The sequence below is a fragment of the Cricetulus griseus genome (assembly GCF_003668045.3).
Source record: "Cricetulus griseus strain 17A/GY chromosome 1 unlocalized genomic scaffold, alternate assembly CriGri-PICRH-1.0 chr1_0, whole genome shotgun sequence".
NCBI lineage: Eukaryota > Metazoa > Chordata > Mammalia > Rodentia > Cricetidae > Cricetulus > Cricetulus griseus.
Window position 1 is genome coordinate 89,190,087 of NW_023276806.1, and position 7,851 is coordinate 89,197,937.

Here is a 7,851-nt window from a genome sequence, read left to right on the forward strand (position 1 = left end):
TAGCCTCTCCTCCGTTGCTGAGATAGTTGGTGTCATCTTTGTAGATCTCCAGACATTTTCCTATTGCCTGATTTCCCTGTAAACTAAAAATGTCTCCCTCTATTATGATATCTCCATTCTTGTTATCGTGTATTCTTCCCCTGACTCATACTTTCTGCTCCCTCATTTCCTTGGCATCCCTCTTCTTCTCCCCTTCTCATTCTCCTAGCTCCCTCCCCCCTCTTCACGTGCTCCCAATTTGCTCAGCAGATCTTGAGCTTCTCCCCTTCTCCAGGGGACCATGTATGTCTCTCTTAGGGACCTCCTTGTTTATTAGCTTATGAGTGAGTACATGCCATGTTTGTCTTTTTGCGATTGGGTTACCTTGCTCAGAATGGTTTTTTCTAGATCCATCCATTTTCCTGCAAATTTCAAGATTCCATTGTTTTTTTCGCTGAGTAGTACTCAATTGTGTAAATGTACCACATTTTCTCTATCCATATGCCTAACTGTATGTACCATGTGTATCCTTGAAGCTCAGGAGGTCAAAGAGAGCACTGAATCCCCTAGACTAGATTGACAAATGATTGTGAAGTACTATACAGATGCTGAGACTCAAACCAAGGTCCCTTGAAGAAACAAGTGCTCTTAACCACAAGTCTTTTGATATTCAGTTTTCAGATATCTTTGCTCCATGTTTGTTTCTTAAAGACAACAGACAGTTCTTGTTTCTTAATATAGTTAGTTACTCTACATCTTTTATTGATGACTTGAAGCCATTTCCATTTAAGATAATAGGGGGTTGATACTCTGAGAATTTGGCAGGTGTTGTTCTAGTTTATTGGATTATTGGGATCTCTTTTGCCCTTTTCCCCATTAGCATTGGGAGTTTGCTCTGTTAAACATAATTCTTTCCTGGCTTTTCTTTGTTCATCTGTTTCTCTCATGGAATACATATGCCATCCCACTTCTCCTCATGTTTTATTATGTTTTATAGAAATACAGTAGAAATTTGGCAACATAAAGTGTCTTGTAAGAGTGTGGAAGTGATTTCTATAGCTGATTTTCTACTATGTATCATTCCAAAATAGTCTTTGTACTTCATTGAGTTTAGTTAGTGTCAATAGATTAGAAATGCAGTTATGTTAACCCATAATTAAAAAGAGATAGTTAAAAGAGAGTATGTTATTGAGCCTGAGAATTAATTATTCTCAGATCAGCAGAGCAAGTAATCATACAACAGCTTATTTAGATTATGATGGTAACTATCCCACACTACTGCAATTTTTTAAAATATGAAATCCCTTCTTTACCTTTGTATTATACTTTCATAAGTAAATGCTATTTGAAAAAAACACTTATGAGAGCGAAATTGCACTTCACTGTAGTAAAAAAAAATGCCCCAGTATAATATAAATTCAAATCAAATTTATGTTGAAATTGTCTGAGACTTTATGGCCTGTTTTCCATGGTCTCCTTCACGCTATTGTAGATAATTTTAAAGGCTACGTAATTCAGCCCATGAATTTAGCTATGGTAACAAATATTGGATTTTATGCAACTTAATTAAGGGTTATCTCCCCCACTTTATGTAGCAAAATTAAAACTATTTTCTTCTTTGGAATACAGGAATATATTGCTTGAAAAAATGGAGTCTGTTGTTAAATACACCATATACTTGAGTCACAGAATGTGGAGAAATCAAACTAGTACCAACCTGCAAGCATCATCTCTTGTGAACTAGCTTTCATAGGGATGGAAGGTGGTAATCACATTATTGTGGGAAGAAACATAATGATAAGTTTTATCATCTGTAAACCTTGTTAGCTCCAATAATAACCAACCAGGCAAGATGTGCCTAGATGTGCTCTCTCTCTCTCTCTCTCTCTCTCTCTCTCTCTCTCTCTCTCTCTCTCTCTCTTTCTCCTACTCCCTCCTCCACCTCTTCCTCCTCCTCCTCCTTCTCTTTCTCCTCCTCCTTCTCCCACCTCTCTCTCCTGTATTTCTGTATAGCTATTTATCTCAAGATCCTCCTACAGAGAGTGCTGGAATTACAAGTATGTACATCATAATTATAAGTTGCATACAGCTAAGTTATGCAACTTTTTGAAAGTATCTATGATATACCTTAGTTCAAGGCAAAAATTCATAAATTTGTGTAATAACTTTGATTAGTAAAGTTTGCTTTGTTTTAGGGTTCTCTTCCAATCTCACTACTTCAGTTGATTTAGTCAAAACAAAAAGATATTCATTAAGTATTTTCCATTGTAAATAATATGTTTGAGTATCATATAATATCAAGGTGCTGTTCCTATGAATATAAGGCAAGGAAATAAAACCAATTTTGAAAACTATTTGATAGATTTACTTTTCAAATGTCATGATTATGTAACTGTAGATCTGGAATCTTCTAGTAAAAGTAAATTACAGAATGAATGAGGTAGAGTGCTATATATTAACTGACTATGAAAAGATACATGTACACATTGTTTTTAATAATTTTTAATAATGAGCAACTACATAATAAGAAATGTTTCCCTTTAAAAATTAAGCTGGGGACTGAATGATGGTGGTACATGCTTTTAATACCAGAACTCAGGAGGCAGAGTCAGGCAGATGTCTCTGAGTTCAAGGCCAGCCTTGTCTGCAGAGCAAGTTCCAGGACAGTCTCCAAAGTCAAACAGAGAAACCCTGTCTTAAAAAAAAATAGAGTTGTGTATTATGATAAATAAAACTCTGAGTACAAAGCCTACTACTATCAAAAGAAGCAAAAAAAAAAAAGACAAAACATCTATCTGTACATTCCAAAAGAAAAAACATAAAAAACACGATAATTTAGTAGCATTTCGTTGAAATACCTGAAAAAAAACTCAATAATATGAATGGCATGTCTTCTTCCAGAAATATTTAATGTCCTTATAAGTCTATTTTCCCTTAAAATATTAGTCTATAAGAACTATGAGAATTTTTAATACAGAATGAGACAAAGATGGCAGTTTTATAGAAGAGAGAATCCAGATCATAATTTATGTGAGGATTGATCACAGTGCACAGATGCAAGTCGGTGGGGGAGAAAGCCTGGGTTCAAAATGATGCTGAAACATCATAGAGATATACTGGGAAAATGTGAGGTCAAAAGTCTCACACATGTTGGAAAGAAATAAACCAAGATGAATTAATGATTTAAACAAAATATGAAATTTAAAAAAATCTGTTGAGGAAATCTTTACAAGTACAAGCATTTCCCAAAAGTCAGGAAAGTCTCCATAACCAGTGTGACAGTGTGTCTGAGTTTAAGAATGTAGCCCAGGGAAGTAAAAGGCTACACAGAAAAAGATAGACACATTTTAATATCAAAATTTACATTTCATGGCAGAAAGAATCTTCATAAATGCAGTTAGGAAATACTTGCACTCTGCTTAAGAGACAAAGGACTAATTCCAACACATGTTTACATATTCTTGTATAGGTGAAAAGAAATGACACAACTGGTAGAAATGTAAAGGATTTGAATAATCAGTTCATTGGAGAATAAGTGAAATTTATTGAATTAAAAAATATACAAAGAAGGTTAGAATCAGTACTAATTAGAAACCTGGAATTATGATGAAAGTGAATGATTAGTCTAAATATCAAGCAGAAGATTTTTTTTAAAAAAAGGCACATCCTGCACCTGCTGTTCAGTGAGCACATCCTGGTGATGTAAATGACTTGAAACATCTTAGTACTGCAAAATGTTTCTATGCCAACCAATCTGCCTCCCTATTCCTCTGAGACTGGTCTAGCACTTGTGCTGTGTGTTCATAGACCACTTCAGCCACTTCCAAGCTCTGCTGTCTCCTCAGAACATGAAGTCGAACATTTAAAAGTATCAATTTTGTAGAACTTTAGTGTTTACACATTGTTATATGAATTTCACCACTATTTAATTCAAGTTTTATTAATTTTACATATTAATTGCATATTTATTGTTATTCACACAATAGATTTTATAAATTATTATATAGCATATAATACATTACATATAATATATTACATAAACATTCTATTATGTATCATAATAAAATAAATTTATCATTAATAAATATATAATTAATTCTATTCCCACCACTGCAAAATAAGCCCTATTTCCATTAGCAGTGCATAAAGATGAACCAGTAGGCTAGGCAGAGATAGAGACACAGACATAAGTGGGGTGATTATTAGGAATTTATCTCCCTATTATAGAGGCTTGGGAAATCATGTAGTATGCTATATGCCAACACAGAGGCTGACAGTGTGTCTGAGTTTAAGAATGTAGCCATTATAGCCATGGAAACTGTGACTCTCGGCTTGGCACCAATGGCTTGAGAACACCAGGGTGGGACTTCCAAGGCTGCGTAGCTTTGAGTTCTTATACCCAAGGGCAGGAAAGTATCATCTTCTGGGAATAAAACCAATTCTCTTCCTTAGCCTGTGATCCATTTGGAATGATGCTTATCTCCACTGGGGAAAATCTTTCTACTGTCTTCTGCAGCACATGACATCTGCTCTGGAAACACCTTCACAGAAACACAGAGCCAAATGGAGGTCAGAAAGCAGAAGGCTCTTGTCTTGAACAGTTTCACTAGTGCAGAGCCTAAATAGTCAAGGGCCAGCTTTCTGTCACAGCTGCATTTGCTTTAAGTATTTCATTCAGTTCAAATCAGGTACTTCTGCTAGAAGCACATACCTTTTCAATCTGTGTGGGCTCTCCAGAGGTTCCCAGGCTTTTTCTAGCTGGATTGACTGATATCCACACTGAGAGTCAAGCATGAGAAGATGAACTATGACACTGAAAGATAAATCTTATGAAGTTTTACTAAATGTGCTTTATTCATGAACTCTCCAATAGTAATTCTTTGCACTTATTTTTTATTATAATATAACATTTTATTGTTTACCTTTCTATAATATGTATCTGTAGACTAGAATAGATTATAATAGATTTTTCTGAATGTAAAAGTAATAGCATCTATACACATAAATAATTGAATCATTCTACAAAATATTAAATATTTGATTTCCAACTAACCATTATTGGTAATGGAAACTTTTCTTAAATTTGCTTACCATTACACTCATGATTTCAAGAATTTATTATATTGCTATTTCACCATAAATGTGTTGACATGTCACCTTAAAATATGCTTAGTTAAATATTTAAAAACTTTCGTGACATAATCCTGTATCTTTCTCACTATTTTGTTTATGAACATCCCATGCAGTAAAAAATGTTATTACTACATGGAGGTCTTAAACTGAGTGGTATATATTTGCACTACTAGATTATCTCCATTGGCTTCAACACGTTATAGAAAATATTTAAAAATATTTCCCCTTTACATACTTACTCTTGGTAAATTATCCAAACACTAATTATAAAGTTTTAAGCTATGGGGTATAGTTTAATATATTCTAAATATATATGTCATAAAATTTATCATTTCAAATTAAAGAATTTAGTGATTTTTTTATATTTCAGGAGGTTGAACAATCATTGGTGATATCGTTTCAAGACCAGTTTGATCAAAAGCATTCCATATCTATTTGAAATGAGTTTTTAATTCCCTTCCCCTGTGGGCTATGGCAAAAATTAATCTGATTTCTGTTTCTATAGCTTTGCTTGTTCTGTGCATTTCATATGTGGCAATACCAGAAAAAGTTAATTCATTATGCTAGGGAACTTAAAATTTTATGCCCTTGGCAAAGGTTTGCTTCAGGATGAGTTCTTGACCCAGACCTCAGATTAGAATTGTGATTGCTTGAAATATCAGTCTGATAGGATTAGTATACCTGAGAGTTACAAATCCGTTTGAAAGTTGGTGCTAATGGCTATTGTGGGATATTTGTACACTGTGTGAAGATATATTACTGTGAATGGTTTAATAAAGAGCTGAGCAGCCAGTAGCTAGATAAGAGGTATTAGCAGGAGTTTGGGGCAGAGAGAGAGGAAGTAGGAGATGAATCTAGGCGTGCATCAGATGCCAACAAGACATGGAGGGATTTGGACTACAGAATGAAAAGAAGGTAACAAGCCATGAAATTAATATAACATAGATCAATAAAATGGGTTAACTTAAGTTATAAGAGCTAGTGGGACAAGCTTAAGCTAAGGCTGAACTTTAACGATTAATAAGTTTTTGTGTCATTATTGGCGAACTGGAAGCTCATAACAAAGCTTGATACAATTAGCACTTATGGTAAACATCTGTGTTTTGGTGCTGAGGTTTGGTGTCTGCACAGCAATTCCCATGAAAACTCAAGACATCAAAACTTGTGCTGGATTCAATGACTGTTACACACTGTTGCTGTGAAGTAAGAACTGAGCCATCCCACCACTGGAGGTTTTTCTCAGTCTTTGCCTACCAACTTGTTTCCTGGTTATCCTTTAGATAAAGTTATCCATGAGCTTAATAAAATCATCTCCTGTGCTCTAATGAATTGTCCAGGCTGAGTGAAGTCTCGGGGTCTAAGCACTGGCTCCTCTGTTTGACCTCATTTATTTAGCACAGTGCTTTCAAAATTCATCCATATCACAAAATTAATTAGCACATCACTTCTTTATTTATTGCCAAATAGCATTCTACTGCATGGATATACCACAGCTTGCCTATGCATTTATCAGTTGATGTACATTTGTGTTGTTCTATACATTGGGTATTACTAATAATGAAGCTATGAACATTCATGTACAGGTTTTTGTGTGACCATGTTTTATACTGTGTGTGAATGTATTTTATTTATATTCTTAGGAGGAAAAATTCTGTATGCAATAATCACTTTGTTTTAGCTGTATTCCCCTGACTGTCATGGGAGCAGATCATTTTATGCTGCCTCCAGAAATGTATGAAAGTTCTAATTTCCTCAGTCCTTGTTTACACTGTTTTTATGTTTTTTATGATAACCATCTTAGTAGGCAAGGAGACATTATGACTGTGATTTGTTCTTTTGCTAATGGCTAAGGATATCAAGCATTTTGTGTACCTATTAGGCATTTCTGCATTTTCCTTGGAGAACTAGTTGTTGAGCTCATTTGCCTGATGCTGCAGTTCAAACCATTTATTGAACTTTGGGTGGTCCTGCTGGTCAGATGTTGCACTCTACTATGGTCTGGTAGCTCTCTCTGACCTCAGCAACATGGAGGATGCCCTCTACTGACAGGGCTTTCTGCTCTCTATATGACCATATTTGGAGAATGTCTCTAGGCCTGGGTGCCTGACTTATCTCTAATGTGACCCTTGACACAGTTTCCTGAAGAAGTTTTCTACCTGTTGCCCATATGATAAATAGATATTGTGCTAAGAGATTTATGATAGTACTCTGAGTCCACATAAGAGAACTAAAACTTTTCTAGGGGCTTTATGATAGGAACATGCTGCTTAGTGCAAATTATATGATGCCCCAACCTCTGTCGCCATACTTTATATCTCCGCTCACTCTGGAATAGATGTGAGCTGTCTCACTGAAGCAGTCTCCCAAAAGGATTTTTCCATCATGTTCATAGACCAGCTGTACAAAGCTCTCTGTTGCTGCTTCTGTCCCTTGGTCCTCATTGGATGGTGAGAAAAAAAGGGGACTGCACAGTTGAAGACTTTGTTCTCCAGGATGACAGCATTGGAAGGAACCTTATGCCTTTATAACATAGAACACAAAGGAAGGTTCAAATGTCATTGGTGCACACATCAGAAAGGGGTTGCAAGACACTGTCAGTCTTTGTTACTGCTTCCTCCTCAAGATGTGAAAACATCTTCCATTGTAGGATTCATCATGATGGACTACCTTCATCAAAGGCCCAAAGCTATGGACCTTTCTGGCCTTAGACTTGAACTTCCCAAACTGGAAACAATATAA